This window comes from Pseudophryne corroboree, chromosome 9 (assembly GCF_028390025.1).
Source record: "Pseudophryne corroboree isolate aPseCor3 chromosome 9, aPseCor3.hap2, whole genome shotgun sequence".
Taxonomy (NCBI): Eukaryota; Metazoa; Chordata; class Amphibia; order Anura; family Myobatrachidae; genus Pseudophryne; species Pseudophryne corroboree.
In genome coordinates, this window is record NC_086452.1 from 248004854 (window position 1) to 248020694 (window position 15841).

General features: G+C 49.6%; 1 protein-coding gene across 1 annotated transcript in view; it reads right to left on the reverse strand.

Moving 5' to 3' along the window:
• Window positions 1-15624: 15624 nt before the first annotated feature.
• CDC73 (cell division cycle 73) overlaps window positions 15625-15841 on the reverse strand; it is a 418707-nt gene continuing 418490 nt past the window's right edge. The window contains exon 17 of the mRNA XM_063940193.1: window positions 15625-15841. This exon is cut by the window's right edge and continues 367 nt beyond it. The gene's annotated coding sequence lies outside the window, so the exon portion shown is untranslated.

Consider the following 15841-nt stretch of genomic DNA (forward strand, 5'->3'; position numbering starts at 1 on the left):
TCACCTCCTTAGAGGGGCCTTTTACCTCAGACATGTCGACACACGCGTACCGACACACCACACACACAGGGGATGCTCTATTTGAGGACAGTTCCTCCACAAGGCCCTTTGGAGAGACAGAGAGAGAGTATGCCAGCACACACCCCAGCGCTATATAACCCAGGGATTACACTACAACTCAGTGTTTACCCTGTAGCTGCTGTATATACAAATTTTTTGCGCCTAAATTTATGTGCCCCCCCCCCCCCCCCCCCCCCCCCCTTCCCCTCTCTTTTCACCCTTTGTGTACCAGGATACTGCCGGGGAGAGCCTGGGGAGCTTCCTTCCAGCGGAGCTGTGAAGAGAAAATGGCGCTGGTGTGCTGAGGAAGAAGGCCCGGCCCCCTCAGCGGCGGGCTTCTGTCCTGTTTCTGACTAAAAATGGCGGGGGTTTTACACATATACAGTATTCCAGATTTTAATATGTGTATATATTGCCAAAAGGAATACTTATTGCTGCCCAACGCCCCACCTGTTTTGACAGCCTGGAGACAGAGGCGTCAACTATCGGCGGAGACTCCCACTTCTTTCTATCTTCCTCTGGGAAGGGAAAAGCAAGCAAGACCCTCTTAGGGATCTGAAAATAGGATTTTAATACCTACCGGTAAATCCTTTTCTCCTAGTCCGTAGAGGGTATAGACAGGATCCGCAGGAGACATGGGCACACTAAAAAGACTCTGACTGGGTGTGAACTGGCTACTCCCTCTATGCCCCTCCTCCAGACCTCAGTTATAGGAACTGTGCCCAGGGGAGACGGACATTTCGAGGAAAGGATTTTTGTTAAACTAATGGTGAGATACATACCAGCTCACACCACAAACATACCGTACAACTGGATTAGCAGGAATACCAGATAACAGTATGAACTAACAACAGCAACAAGCTGAATATAACTGATATACAACCTTTGTGTAACCGAAAACAACAAGTATCAATAAAACTGCAAGTAACAGTCCGCACTGGGATGGGCGCCCAGCATCCTCTACGGACTAGGAGAAAAGGATTTACCGGTAGGTATTAAAATCCTATTTTCTCTTACGTCCTAGAGGATGCTGGGGACTCCAAAAGAACCATGGGGTCTATACCAAAGCTCCAGACCGGGCGGGAGAGTGCGGACAACTCTGCACCACCGATTGAGCAAACATAAGGTCCTCATCAGCCAGGGTATCAAACTTGTAGAACTTAGCAAAAAAGTGTTTGGACCCGACCACGTAGCTGCTCGGCAAAGTTGAAGTGCCGAAACCCCTCGGGCAGCCGCCCAAGATGAGTCCACCATCCTGGTAGAATGGGCCTTTACTGACTTCGGCAACGGTAATCCAGCTGTAGAATGAGCGTGCTGAATCGTATTACAAATCCAGCGTGCAATAGTCTGCTTGGAAGCAGGATTTCCAATCTTGTTGGAAGCATACAAGACAAACAGAGCCTCCGTTTTCCTAACAAGAGCCGTTCTGGCGACATAAATTTTCAAAGCTCTCAAGACATCAAGAGATCTTGGCACCGTCACGGCCTCCGTAGCCACAGGCACCACAATAGGTTGATTAATGTGAAACGAAGACACCACCTTCAGACAGAAATTGTTGACGAGTCCTCAATTCCGCTCTATCCACATGAAAAATCAAATATAGGCTCTTGTGAGACAAAGCCGCCAATTCTGACACTCGTCTGGCAGACGCCAAAGCCAAAAGCATGACCACTTTCCAAGTGAGAAACTTTACCTCAACCTTTCGCAAAGGTTAAAACCAGTGAGACATAAGAAACTGTAACACCACTTCAAGTTCCCACGGTGCAACGGGTGGCACAAATGGAGGATGGATATGCAGCACTCCCTACACGAAAGTCTGAACCTCAGGAAGGGCGGCCAATTATTTTTGAAAGAAAATAGATAAAGCCGAAATCTGCACTTTGATGGAACCCAATTTCAGGCCTGCATCCACGTCCGCCTGCAAAAAATGGAGGAAACGACCCAAGTGAAATTCCTCCGCAGGAGCTGTTATGGTTTCACACCACGACACATTTTCTCCAAATACGGTGATAATGTTTTGCCGTGACCTCCTTTCTAGCCTTAAGGAGAGTGGGGATGACTTCCCCGGGAATACCTTTATGAGCTAGGATTTGGCGTTCAACCTCCACGCCATCAAACGTAGCCGCGGTAAGTCCGGAAACACGCATGGTCCCTGCAGTAACAGGTCCTCTCTTGGAGGAAGCGGCCAAGGATCTTCTATGAGCAATTCCTGTAGATCCGGATACCAGGCCCTCCGTGGCCAATCTGGAACGATGAGTATTGCTTGAACACTTGTTCGTCTTATGATCCTCAGCACTTTTGGAATGAGAGGAAGTGGAGGGAACACATATACTGACTGAAACACCCACGGAGTTACCAGGGCGTCCACTGCACTGGCTTGGGGGTCTCTTGACCTGGAACAATACCTCGGAAGCTTCTTGTTGAGGCGAGACGCCATCATGTCTATTTGATGCAGGGCCCACTCTCCTGGAGGGAGATCGTGTCTGCTGAGAAAGTCTGCTTCCCAGTTGTCCACTCCCGGAAGGAAAACTGCTGGGAGCGCTCACGTGCTGTTCTGCCCAGCGGAGAACTCTTGTGGCCTCCGCCATTGCCGCTCTGCTCTTTGTTCCGCCCTGGCGGTTTACGTACGCCACCGCTGTTATGTTGTCCGACTGGATCAGGACAGGTAGACTTTGAAGAAGGTTCTTCGCTTGCAGAAGGCCGTTGTAAATGGCTAACTCCAGAACATTTATGTGGAGGCAAGATTCCTGGCTTGACCATTTTCCCTGTAAACTTCTTTCTTGTGTGACTGCACCCCAGCCTCGGAGACTTGCATCTGTGGTCAGCAGGACCCAATCCTGGATTCCGAATCTGCGTCCCTCTAGAAGGTGAGAACTTTGCAGCCACCACAGGAGAGAAATTCTGGTCCTGGAACATAGACTTATTTTCCAGTGCATGTGCAGGTGAGACCCGGAGCATTTGCTCAGCAGATCCCACTGAAACACCCGGGCATGAAACCTGCCAAACGGAATGGCTTCGTAAGCCGCAACCATCTTTCCTAGCACTCGAGTGCATTGATGAATCAACACTCTTGCCGGTTTCAGAATCTTCTTGACCATGGCCGGAAGAAACTCTCCGCCGTTCCGTGTCTGGGATCATGCCCAAGAAGGGCAGCCGAGTTGTCGGAATCAACTGAGACTTTGGCAAATTGAGAATCCAACCATGATGTTGCAGAACCTTCAGGGAGAGTTCCACGCTTCTTAGCAACTGCTCCTTTGATCTCGCCTTTATCAGGAGATCGTCCAAGTACGGGATAATTGTGACACCCTACTTGCGTAGGAGTACCATCATTTCCGCCATCACCTTGGTGAAGACCCTCGGGGCCGTGGAAAGCCCAAACGGCAACGTCTGAAATTGGTAATGACAACCCTGCACCGCAAATCTTAGGAAGGTTTAACGAGGAGGATATATCGGGACATGAAAGTAGGCATCCTTTATGTCCACTGACGCCATAAAATCCCCCCCTTCTAAGATGGAAATCACCGCTCGAAGAGATTCCATCTTGAACTTTTTCAAGTATGGATTGAGGGATTTTAGGTTCAGAATCGGCCTGACCGAGCCGTCTGGCTTCGGCACGACAAAGAGGCTCGAATAGAACCTTTCCCCCGTTGGGACAGGGGAACCGGAACAATGACCCTCTGTTGACACAGCTCTAGTATCGCAGCGTTTACTACTTCTCTTTCTGGAAGAGAAACTGGCAAGGCCGCTTTGAAAAAGCGGCGGGGGGGGGGCATCTCCTGAAACTCCAGTTTGTACCTTTGGGACACTATATCTAAGACCCAAGGATCCAGGAGCGATTGAAACCAGACCCGACTGAAGATTCGGAGATGGCACTCCACCGGCACGGACTCCCGTAGGGAAGCCCCAGCGTCATGCGGTGGACTTGGCAGAGGCGGGGGAGGACTTTTGGTCCTGGGCGCCAGACACAGCAGGAGACCTTTTTCCCCTTCCTCTACCATTTGAAGCGAGGAAGGACGAACCCCTTCCTTTTTTGTATTTATTAGGCCGAAAGGACTGCATCTGAGAATGGGGCGCCTTTTTCTGTTGTGCGGGAACATAAGGAAGAAAAGATGACTTACCCGCAGTAGCTGTAGACACCAGGTCAGCAAGGCCGTCACCAAACAAGACACTACCTTTAAAAGGGAGAGCTTCCATAGCTTTCTTGGAGTCGGCATCTGCATTCCATTGATAAATCCACAGCGCCCTCCTGGCCGAGACCGCTATGGCATTGGCCCTTGATCCCAAGAGGCCAATATCATTCGCCGGATCCATTAGGTAATCTGCAGCTTCCTTGATATAACCAATAGTCAAAAGAACGTTATCCTTATCAAGGGTATCCATATCAGAAGCTAAATTATCAGCCCACTTAGCAATAGCACTACTCACCCACGCCGACGCCACAGCAGGCCTGAGTAGTGCACCAGTAGTAACGAAAATGGCCTTCAACGTCGTCTCCTGCTTTCGATCCGCCGGATCCTTGAGGGCAGCCGTGTCAGGAGACGGAAGCGCCACCTTCTTAGACAGTCGGGACAGAGCCTTGTCCACGTTGGGTGACGACTCCCATTTCTCCCTGTCGTTAGTGGGGAAAGGATATGCCATAAAAATTCTCTTGGGAATCTGCCACCTTTTGTCAGGCGACTCCCAAGCCTTTTCACAGAGCGTTCAGTTCATGAGAGGGGGGAAACTTCACCTCAGGCTTTTCCCCTTTAACAAACAAACAAACAAACCCTTGTATCCGGAACCGGAGGTTCCTCAGAAATATGTAAAACATCTTTAATAGCCACAATCATATACTGAATACTCTTAACCACTTTCGGATGTAAACTGGCCTCATTGAAGTCGACACTGGAATCAGAGTGTGTCGGAATCTGTATCTGCCATCTGGGTAAATGAACGTTTTTGTGACCCTGAGGGTGTCTGTACCTGAGACAAGGCATCCTCCATGGATTTTCTCCATGATTGAGTCTGAGAATCAGATTTATCCAGCCTCTTAGACAATAATGCCACATTTGCATTCAATGTACTCAACATAGTTACCCAATCAGCAGTCGGCTGTGCAGACAGAGTCATTCCCAAATCTTTCTCCGTGCCCCCAGTAACTTCCTCCGGGGAGGAACACTCAGCCTCAGACATGTCGACACGCAGTACTGACACACCCACAATCACACCGGCCAAATAGGAGACAGACCCACAGAGAAGCCTGTAGAGAGAGGGAGTATGCCAGATCACACCCCAGCGCCCAATTACTACTAAAGAAATAATATATGATGGCTGCGCTGTAATTTACACATATATAGCACCAAATTGCATGTGCCCCCCCCCCCCGTTTTGCACCCCAGATACTTGTAAGGAGAGTGGAGGTCCTGGCCAGCGTCTCTGCAGTGGTCTGTGAAAAGATAAAATGGCGCTGGTGAGCTGTGGGGCTAAGCCCCGCCACGCTGTAGTCCCGCTTAAATTTAAAAAAATTTATACTGGCGGGGGTATCGTACACGGTGCACGGGCACCAATATGCCTCTTTTGCCAGTGAAAAAGCCCCTCAGTAACTTGCTGCCCAGGGCGCTCCCCCCCCCAGCGCCCTGCAAGTGCCGTTGGTGTGTGGGAGCATGGAGCGCAGTGCGACCGCTGCGCTGTACCTCCGTTACTGAAGTCTTCTGTTCTTCTAATACTCACCCGGCTTCTTTCTTCTGGCTTGTGAGGGGGGTGACAGCGCGGCTCCGGGAACAAGCAGCTAGGCGCACCAAGTGATCGAACCCTCTGGAGCTAATGGTGTCCAGTAGCCTAAGAAGCAGAGCCCTTAACTAAGAAGAAGTAGGTCTGACTTCTCTCCCCTCAGTCCCACGAAGCCTGTAGCCAGCAGGTCTCCCTGAAAATAAAATAGCCTAACAAAGTATTTCCAGAGAAACTCAGTAGAGCTCCCCTAGTGTGTGTCCAGTCACTCCTGGGCACAGAATCTAACTGAGGTCTGGAGGAGGGGCATAGAGGGAGGAGCCAGTTCACACCCAGTCAAAGTCTTTTTAGTGTGCCCATGTCTCCTGCGGATCCCGTCTATACCCCATGGCCCTTTTGAAGTCCCCAGCATCCTCTAGGACGTAAGAGAAATTTCTTTTCTGGAGTTTCCCAGGCTTTTTCAAAGAGAGCGTTTAATTCTTTGGATGCCGGGAAGGTGAGGGGAGGGGGGGGGGGGGGGGGGGGGGAGAGGTTTCTTATTATATGTAAAGAAGGCCTCCTCCACCTGTTCAGGAGCTGTGTCCGAAATATGTAAAATATCCCTCACAGCTACAATCAACTGCACCCCCGTAGCAAGTGATGCTGCCCCCCTCGACACATCTCCATCACCGTCTGCAGTGTCAGAATCGGTGTCCGTGTCATCCTGCGTAAATAATGCAAGTGCACGTTTTTGAGACTGTACCGCAGGGGATCCCGAGGAAGCAGTATCAGACCACACAACCATAGAGGATTGTAGGATCTGAGTGGCATGCTCAGTCCTAACAACCCTGTCAGAAATCTGAGAAATAGTCCCCCTCAGAGAGACTAACCATTCTGGCTCTCTAGCAGAGATCTGCGCTACAACAGTGCAATCCTGATTACATGGTATGGAGTCTTCCTGGGAAGACAAATCCTCTGCAGCATATGAAACATTGTCCATAGACATGTTGTCACACACACCCCACAAACACACAGGGTATTCACGAGGCAGAGTGTCCCCCCAAGAATGGCAGAGACCTAGAGATTGGAGCCAACCCACATGCAGCGCTATTAGAGGTATAGGGAGACCCCAAACCGCGCTGACTGCACCCCTTAATAAGTGACAGCCTATAACACAGCCTCCCCCCCCCCCCTTCTACCGTACAGATAGCTGGAGTTGCACTGGAGGGACCTGGACATCCACTAGTAGTGATTGCAGGCAGGAAAAATGGTGCTGAACGCGGCTGGGTCTGCTCTGAGAAGCTCCGCCCCTTCAATGGCGCGGTCTTCCCACTCTTGAAGATTATACTGGCATGAGGAATTTTGTGCTGGCTGAGATCCGCGGACCCCGACAGGCTGGAAATGGTCAGTGTAGGGTACCTTGCTGGCTCAGAGCGCCCCTCACAGCGCCGCACCGCTGAGTCATCCGGGAGCACGGTTAATACCGCGCTCCCACCCTTAAGCCGCCCTCTTCACACTGTCCCCCCGCTTGTAAGGGGGGACAGTGACTAACTCACCACACTTGAGCTCAGTAAGAGGGTGGCGGCTGGCTGCCGGGGGGAAGACCCCGCAGGGCGGACACTGCTCCCCTTCTCAGTCCCTTGATGCAGGGAGGCTGTAGCCAGCAGCCTCCCTGTAAAAGAACAAACTCTAAAATAAACTTTTCTAAAGAAGCTCTGTAGAGCTCCCCTAGCTGTGACCGACTCCTCCGGGCACATTTTCTAAACTGAGACTGGTAGGATGGGCATAGAGGGAGGAGCCAGCCCACACTATTAAACTCTTAAAGTGCCAATGGCTCCTGGTGGACCCGTCTATACCCCATGGTACTAATATGGACCCCAGCATCCTCTAGGACGTAAGAGAAATACATATAAAGTGAATACACTTGTGTCGGGTGCTCAAATAGAGCAACATTATGAAAGGTACTGTACACATTTAAAAGGGATAAAAAAAAAAGAATCAGTATGATATCCCAGTAGTCAGGATCCCGGCGGCGATTATATTCCCCTTTGGGTGGTGGCGTGGACCACCACCCGAGTAGGGATTCCGACCGCCGGTATTTCAGCGGGTGTCGGGATTCCGGCGTCGGTCTCCTGACAGCCAGGATCCAGACAACCTGCAAAATTAATGCCTCCCGGATAAAATATGCAAAATCACTTTGCTTAAGGTCAACTTGGTAAAAGGCAAAGACATCTAATAAAACAAGTAAATTCCATGAAGATTAATGCTGCACAGGTAGTTTCAAGTCTGTGCAAAGACATCAGGAGACTAAGGGGGGTATTCAATTGTTTGAAAAGTATGTTGAGTGTCTTTTTTCCTGTCTATTAGATAGGAAAAAACAGACACCCAACTGACTTTTCAAACAATTGAATATCCCCCTAAGGCTGGTATCCTCTTAGAAGTGGTAATAGGTCTGCTGAGGGCTATCAAATTAGCCCCGTAAAGGGCCCCATACACTAACGCGACATGTCCGACCCTCATGTCGCAGGCGATCACTCCGGTAGCCTGCCGGGTGGAAAGATCGCATAAGATACATCATATACAGTCCTTTTGCATACGATGTACAGATGGGTCCATGGTTATCTTGACTAGTTTTCTGCGCCTAGGCACAACATGACTTATTAGCATAAACCCTTCATCTATTGTTCTCAGCTGCAAAACAATACAGAGAACAATACAGCAGGGGATTAAGTCATTACAGCAGGGGATTTAGTCCGACTGGCCAGTCGCAGTTAATCCTATTAAAGGTCAAGATAAATGTGGACCCATCTGTATTTTATGCGATCCCAGCCATGCCTGAGGGGTCGGACATGATCGTTAGTGCAGCACATTCAATCTAGGGGATCCAATCCGATGCTCACGGGAACACGCATCGGATCGGATCAGAAACACCTCCAAAATGCCCGATTTCACCAGATAAATCAGCCCGAAATCGGGCATTATCGTTCTAGAGTATGGGGCCCTTCAACCAGCATTTATCGGGGATTATGCTACACCAGGGCTGTGTTATTACATGGAATCAGGAGCTTCTCCCAGATCCTATGTGTTATTGCCTGATCATGGGTTCTTTATCTTCCGATAAAAAATAAGATTTTACACTTACTGGTAAATCTATTTCTCGTAGTCCGTAGAGGATGCTGGGACTCCGTAAGGACCACGGGGAATAGACTGGCTCCGCAGGAGACATGGGCACTTTAAGAAAGACTTTAGACTCTGGGTGTGCACTGGCTCCTCCCTCTATGCCCCTCCTCCAGACCTCAGTTAGAGAAACTGTGCCCAGAGGAAAGGATTTTTGTTAATCCAAGGGCAAGATTCATACCAGCCACACCAATCACACCGTATAACTTGTGATAAACTACCCAGTTAACAGTATGAACAAACAACAAAGTCTCGGTCCAAACCGATGAACTATAATATAACCCTTATGTAAGCAATAACTATATACAAGTCTTGCAGAAGAAGTCCGCACTTGGGACAGGCGCCCAGCATCCTCTACGGACTACGAGAAATAGATTTACCGGTAAGTGTAAAATCTTATTTTCTTTAACGTCCTAGAGGATGCTGGGACTCCGTAAGGACCATGGGGATTATACCAAAGCACCCAAACGGGCGGGAGAGTGCAGATGACTCTGCAGCACCGATTGAGCAAACAGGAGGTCCTCCTCAGCCAGGGTATCAAACTTATAGAACTTTGCAAAAGTGTTTGACCCCGACCAAGTAGCAGCTCGGCACAGCTGTAGTGCCGAGACCCCTCGGGCAGCCGCCCAAGACGAGCCCACCTTCCTAGTGGAATGGGCCCTAACCAACTTCGGTAACGGCAATCCCGCCGTAGAATGCGCCTGCCGAATCGTGTCACAGATCCAGCGAGCAATAGTCTGCTTTGAAGCAGGGCCGCCAACCTTGTTGGCTGCATACAGGACAATCAGTGCTTCTGTTTTTCTAATCCTAGCCGTTCTGGCCACGTAAATTTTCAAAGCCCTGACCACATCAAGGGACTCGGAATCCTCCAAGTCACGTGTAGCCACAGGCACGACAATAGGTTGGTTCATATGAAAGGATGAGACCACCTTAGGTAGGAATTGAGGACGGGTCCGCAACTCCGCTCTATCCATATGGAAAACCAGATAGGGGCTTTTATGTGATAAAGCCGCCAATTCCGAAACTCGCCTAGCCGAAGCCAAGGCTAACAACATAACCACCTTCCAAGTGAGATATTCCAACTCCACTGTTTTAAGTGGTTCAAACCAATGTGACTTAAGGAAACTTAACACCACGTTAAGGTCCCAAGGCGCCACCGGAGGTACAAAAGGAGGCTGAATATGCAGTACTCCCTTCACAAAAGTCTGTACTTCAGGTAAAGAGGCCAATTCCTTTTGAAAGAAAATGGATAAGGCCGAAATCTGAACTTTAATGGAGCCTAATTTTAGGCTCAAATTCACTCGTTTGTAGGAAGTGAAGAAAACGGCCTAGATGGAATTCTTCCGTAGGAGCATTCCTGGCCTCACACCAAGAAACATATTTTCGCCATATTCGGTGATAATGTTTTGCTGTCACGTCCTTCCTAGCCTTTATCAGAGTAGGAATGATCTCATCCGGAATGCCCTTTTCCGCTAGGATCCGGCGTTCAACCACCATGCCGTCAAACGCAGCCGCGGTAAGTCTTGGAACAGACAGGGACCTTGTTGTAACAGGTCCTGCCTTAGAGGAAGAGGCCACGGATCTTCTGTGAACATTTCTTGCAGATCCGGATACCAGGTCCTTTTGTGGCCAATCTGGAACAATGAGAATTGTTCTCACTCCTCTTCTTCTTATTATCCTCAACACCTTGGGTATGAGAGGAAGAGGAGGAAACACATACACCGACTGGAACACCCACGGTGTCACTAGGGCGTCCACAGCTACCGCCTGAGGGTCTCTTGACCTGGCGCAATACCGTTGTAGCTTTTTGTTGAGACAGGATGCCATCATGTCTATTTGGGGTAGTCCCCACCGACTTGCAATGTGCGCGAAGACTTCCTGATGAAGTCCCCACTCTCCCGGATGCAGATCGTGTCTGCTGAGGAAGTCTGCTTCCCAGTTGTCCACTCCCGGAATGAACACTGCTGACAAAGCGCTTACATGATTCTCCGCCCAGCGAAGAATTCTGGTGGCTTCCGCCATTGCCACTCTGCTCCTTGTGCCGCCTTGGCGGTTTACATGAGCTACTGCAGTGATGTTGTCTGACTGGATCAGAACTGGTCGATTGCGAAGTAAGATCTCCGCTTGACGTAGGGCGTTGTATATGGCCCTTAGTTCCAGGATGTTGATGTGAAGACAAGTCTCTTGACTTGACCAAAGTCCTTGGAAATTTCTTCCCTGTGTGACTGCTCCCCAACCTCGGAGGCTCGCGTCCGTGGTCACCAGGATCCAGTTCTGAATGCCGAACCTGCGGCCTTCCAGGAGGTGAGCACTGTGCAGCCACCACAGGAGAGATATCCTGGCTCTGGGAGACAGGGTGATCCTTCGATGCATTTGTAAATGAGACCCGGACCATTTGTCCAGTAGGTCCCATTGAAAAGTCCTCGCATGGAACCTGCCGAAGGGGATGGCCTCGTACGATGCCACCATCTTCCCCGGGACACGGGTGCAGTGAAGCACTGAAACTTTTTTTTGGGTTTAATAGGTTCCTGACCAGAGCTATGAGCTCCTGAGCCTTTTCCATCGGAAGAAAAACCTTTTTCTGTTCCGTGTCCAGAATCAGGCCCCAAAAAGTCAGACGCGTTGTAGGAACCAGCTGGGACTTCGGAATATTGAGAATCCAGCCGTGCTGTTGCAACGTCCTCACTGACAGTGACACGCTGTCCAGTAACTTCTCTCGAGATCTCGCCTTTATGAGGAGATCGTCCAAGTATGGGATAATTGTGACACCCTGCTTGCGCAGGAGCACCATCATTTCCGCCATTACCTTGGTGAAAATTCTCGGGGCCGTGGAAAGCCCAAACAGCAACGTCTGAAATTGGTAATGACAGTCCTGTACCGCAAATCTCAGGAACGCCTGGTGAGAAAGAAAAACCGGAACATGAAGGTAAGCATCCTTTATGTCCAGGGAAACCATCCAATCCCCCCCTCCAGGCTGGCGATGACCGCTCTGAGCGATTCCATCTTGAACTTGAGCTTTTTCAAGTACAGGTTCACGGATTTTAGATTCAAAATGGGTCTGACCGAAACCGTCCGGTTTCGGAACCACAAACAGGGTTGAGTAATACCCCTTTCCTTGCTGGAGAAGAGGAACCTTGACTATCACCTGTTGCAGGTACAATTTTTGAATTGTAGTTAACACTAACTCCCTTTCTGACGGAGAAGCTGGCAGAGCCGATTTGAAAAACCGGCGAGAAGGCATCTCTTCGAATTCCAGCCTGTATCCCTGAGAAACAATCTCTATTGCCCAGGGATCCACCTGTGAGTGAACCCAGACGTGGCTGTAAAATCGAAGACGTGCCCCCACTTGATCTGGCCCCCCCAGGGAAGCCCCAGCGTCATGCGGTGGATTTTGCAGACGTAGGGGGGGACTTCTGCTCCTGGGAACTAGCTGTGTGCAGCTTTTTTCCCTTGCCTTTACCTCTGGCAAGAAAGGACGATCCCCGTACCTTTTTGCTTTTATTTGAACTAAATTTATTTATTTGCTTTATTTTAACAGTGTCCAACTGTATATATGCAGCTTTCGCCAGGAGGTATCAATTGCTGCCCAGGGCGCCCCCCCCCTGCGCCCTGCACCCTACAGTGACCGGAGTGTGTGGGTTAGTGTGGGCGCAATGGCGCACAGCTGCAGTGCTGTGCGCTACCTCAAGTGAAGACAGGAGTCTTCTGCCGCCGATTTCGATGTCTTCTCTGCTTCTGCCGGCTTCTGTCTTCCGGCTGTGCGAGGGGGACGGCAGCGCGGCTCCGGGAACGGACGACAAGGTCAGGTCCTGTGTTCGATCCCTCTGGAGCTAATGGTGTCCAGTGGCCTAAGAAGCGCAACCTAGCCACAGTTCGTAGGTTTGCTTCTCTCCCCTCAGTCGCACGTAGCAGAGAGTCTGTTGCCAGCAGAAGCTCTATGAAAATAAAAAACCTAACTAAAATACTTTCTTATTAGCAAGCTCAGGAGAGCTCACTAAAAGCACCCAGCTCTGTCCGGGCACAGATTCTAACTGAGGTCTGGAGGAGGGGCATAGAGGGAGGAGCCAGTGCACACCAGATAGTACTAAATCTTTCTTTAGAGTGCCCAGTCTCCTGCGGAGCCCGTCTATTCCCCATGGTCCTTACGGAGTCCCCAGCATCCACTAGGACGTTAGAGAAATTCGATTTACCAGCCGTAGCAGTAGAGACAAGGTCCGAGAGGCCTTCTCCAAACAACTCCTCCCCCTTGTAAGGCAACGACTCCATATGCCACTTTGAGTTGGCATCCCCCGTCCACTGTCGGGTCCACAAGAGTCGCCTAGCAGAAATAGACTTAGCATTTATTCTGGAGCTTAGTAAACAAATGTCTCTTTGAGCATCCCTCATATATAACGCAGCATCCTTGATATGCTCTAGGGTCATTAGAATGGTATCCTCATCTAGGGTCTCAATCTCCATAGACAAGGAATCTGTCCATGCTGCGACAGCACTACAAACCCAGGCCGACGCCATAGCCGGCCTAACAATAGTACCAGAATGTGTGTAAATGTACTTCATGGTAACTTCCTGCTTACGATCCGCAGGATCCTTGAGGGTAGCAGTATCCTGGGAAGGCAGTGCCACCTTCTTGGATAAGCGCGTCAACGCCTTGTCTACTTTAGGCGAAGATTCCCATCGTATCCTGTCCGTTTGTGGGAAGGGATACGCCATAAGAATCCTTTTGGGAACTTGTAGCCTCCTGTCTGGAGATTCCCAAGCCTTTTCGCACAATTCGCTTAGCTCAAATGAGGACGGAAAGGTGATCTCAGGCTTTTTCTCTTTATACACGTGTACCCTCGTGTCTGGGACAGGGGGTTCCTCAGTAATATGCAAAACCTCTTTAATAGCAATGATCATGTAACGAATACCTTTAGCCACTTTTGGCTGTAATTTTGCATCCTCATAGTCGACATTGGAATCTGAATCCGTGTCGGTATCTGTGTCAGTGATCTGGGATAATGTGCGTTTCTGAGACCCAGAAGGTCCCGGTGCCACTGGGACAGGCATGGTCTGACTACCTGACTGATCCCTAGCCTCAGTCTTGTCTAATCTCTTATGCAATAAACTTACATTAGCATTCAAGACATTCCACATATCCATCCAGTCCGGTGTCGGCGTTGCCAACGGCGACCTGACCATCATGCACTCCCCCTCCTCCTTAGGCGAGCCTTCATCGTCAAACATGTCGACACACGCGTACCGACACACCCCACACACACAGGGAAACTCTTTTCTGAAGACAGGTTCCCCTTTAGGCCCTTTGGAGAGACAGAGAGAGTATGCCAGCACACACCCCAGCGCTATATGACCCCGGAGAAAAACACAGAATGTTTACCCAGTAGCGCTGCTGTAATGTATAATCGCCAATTATGTGCCCCCCCTCTACTTTAAAACCCTCTTTCACCGTGTGTCAAGCAGGGGAGAGTCCGGGGAGCTTCCTCTCAGCGGTGCTGTGGAGAGAAAATGGCGCTGGTGAGTGCTGAGGGAGAAGCCCCGCCCCCTCGGCGGCGGGCTTCTGTCCCCCTAAAACTTAATAAAATATGGCGGGGGGTCTTTTATATACATGTACAGTGCCCACCTGTACATGTATACAGTCACTTGCCATAGGAGAGGTATTCTATTGCTGCCCAGGGCGCCCCCCCTGCGCCCTGCACCCGTACAGTGACCGGAGTGTGTGAGGTGTATGGGAGGCAATGACGCACAGCTGCAGTGCTGTGCGTTACCTCAGTGAAGCACCCAAGGGCTTCTGCCGCCTCAGTATCTTCTTTCTTCGTTTCTTCCGGCTCTGTGATAACGGCGGAGCGGCTCTGGGATGAACGCACAGGACGAACCTGTGTTCCACTCCCTCTGGAGCTAATGGTGTCCAGTAGCCGAGAAGCAGAGCCTATCATTTAAGTAGGTCTGCTCCTCTCTCCTCAGTCCCTCGATGCAGGGAGTCTGTTGCCAGCAGAGCTCCCTGAAAATAAGAAAAAACCTAACAAAATGCTTTCTTAGCAGGAAACTCAGGAGAGCTCCCTGCAGTGCACCCATCTACCTCTGGGCAAGGTCTAAAACCGAGGTCTGGAGGAGGGGCATAGAGGGAGGAGCCAGTGCACACCCAGAGTCTAAAGTCTTTCTTAAAGTGCCCATGTCTCCTGCGGAGCCCGTCTATTCCCCATGGTCCTTACGGAGTCCCAGCATCCTCTAGGACGTTAGAGAAATGGTCCATAATTGAATAGCACGATAATAGCTTTTATCAGTCGAAAAACAATCGCACCTAATAGGATACCCTCCTAGATCACTTAGAAAGCATCGCTAAAATACAGAATCTCACAGAAACTTCATTACAAGGTCCAACTCCCATCCCCCCACTGAACCAGACAATTGCTCATATCACATTCAATGACTAAAATCTTGACGTTCGCGCAAATATATTCAAGTACATTAGTGCATGATTGAATGCTACTAGTGCACCAACGATTAACAATAAACCCAAACTCTACCCAAGAAAATGAGCTGTATAAACCATACACTACTATTGCATAAAGTAATGTTTGCATCAAGAACACTGGCAGAGATCTCAAGACAGCTATTTAGCTGCAGTACAAACCAGTAAAATGAACAGAGCAACACTACGACAAGGTACTTACAATATATATTAAAATGAAAGACAAATCTATGGGGTTTAATCTCTATTTTTTATTGATTTATCTTTGACCTTAGTCATCTGTAGGAATGAAAAAAATAATAATCAAACCTCCATGTTCAAAATATTATTCCCACTTGCAGTCCTTGAATACTTTCTTCCTGCTGTACACAAATCCATATGCAACCAGTTTGACATTTTCGGATGTTAAACTGAACAAATGAACTTTTTATAGAAAATAGATTTATGCATAAG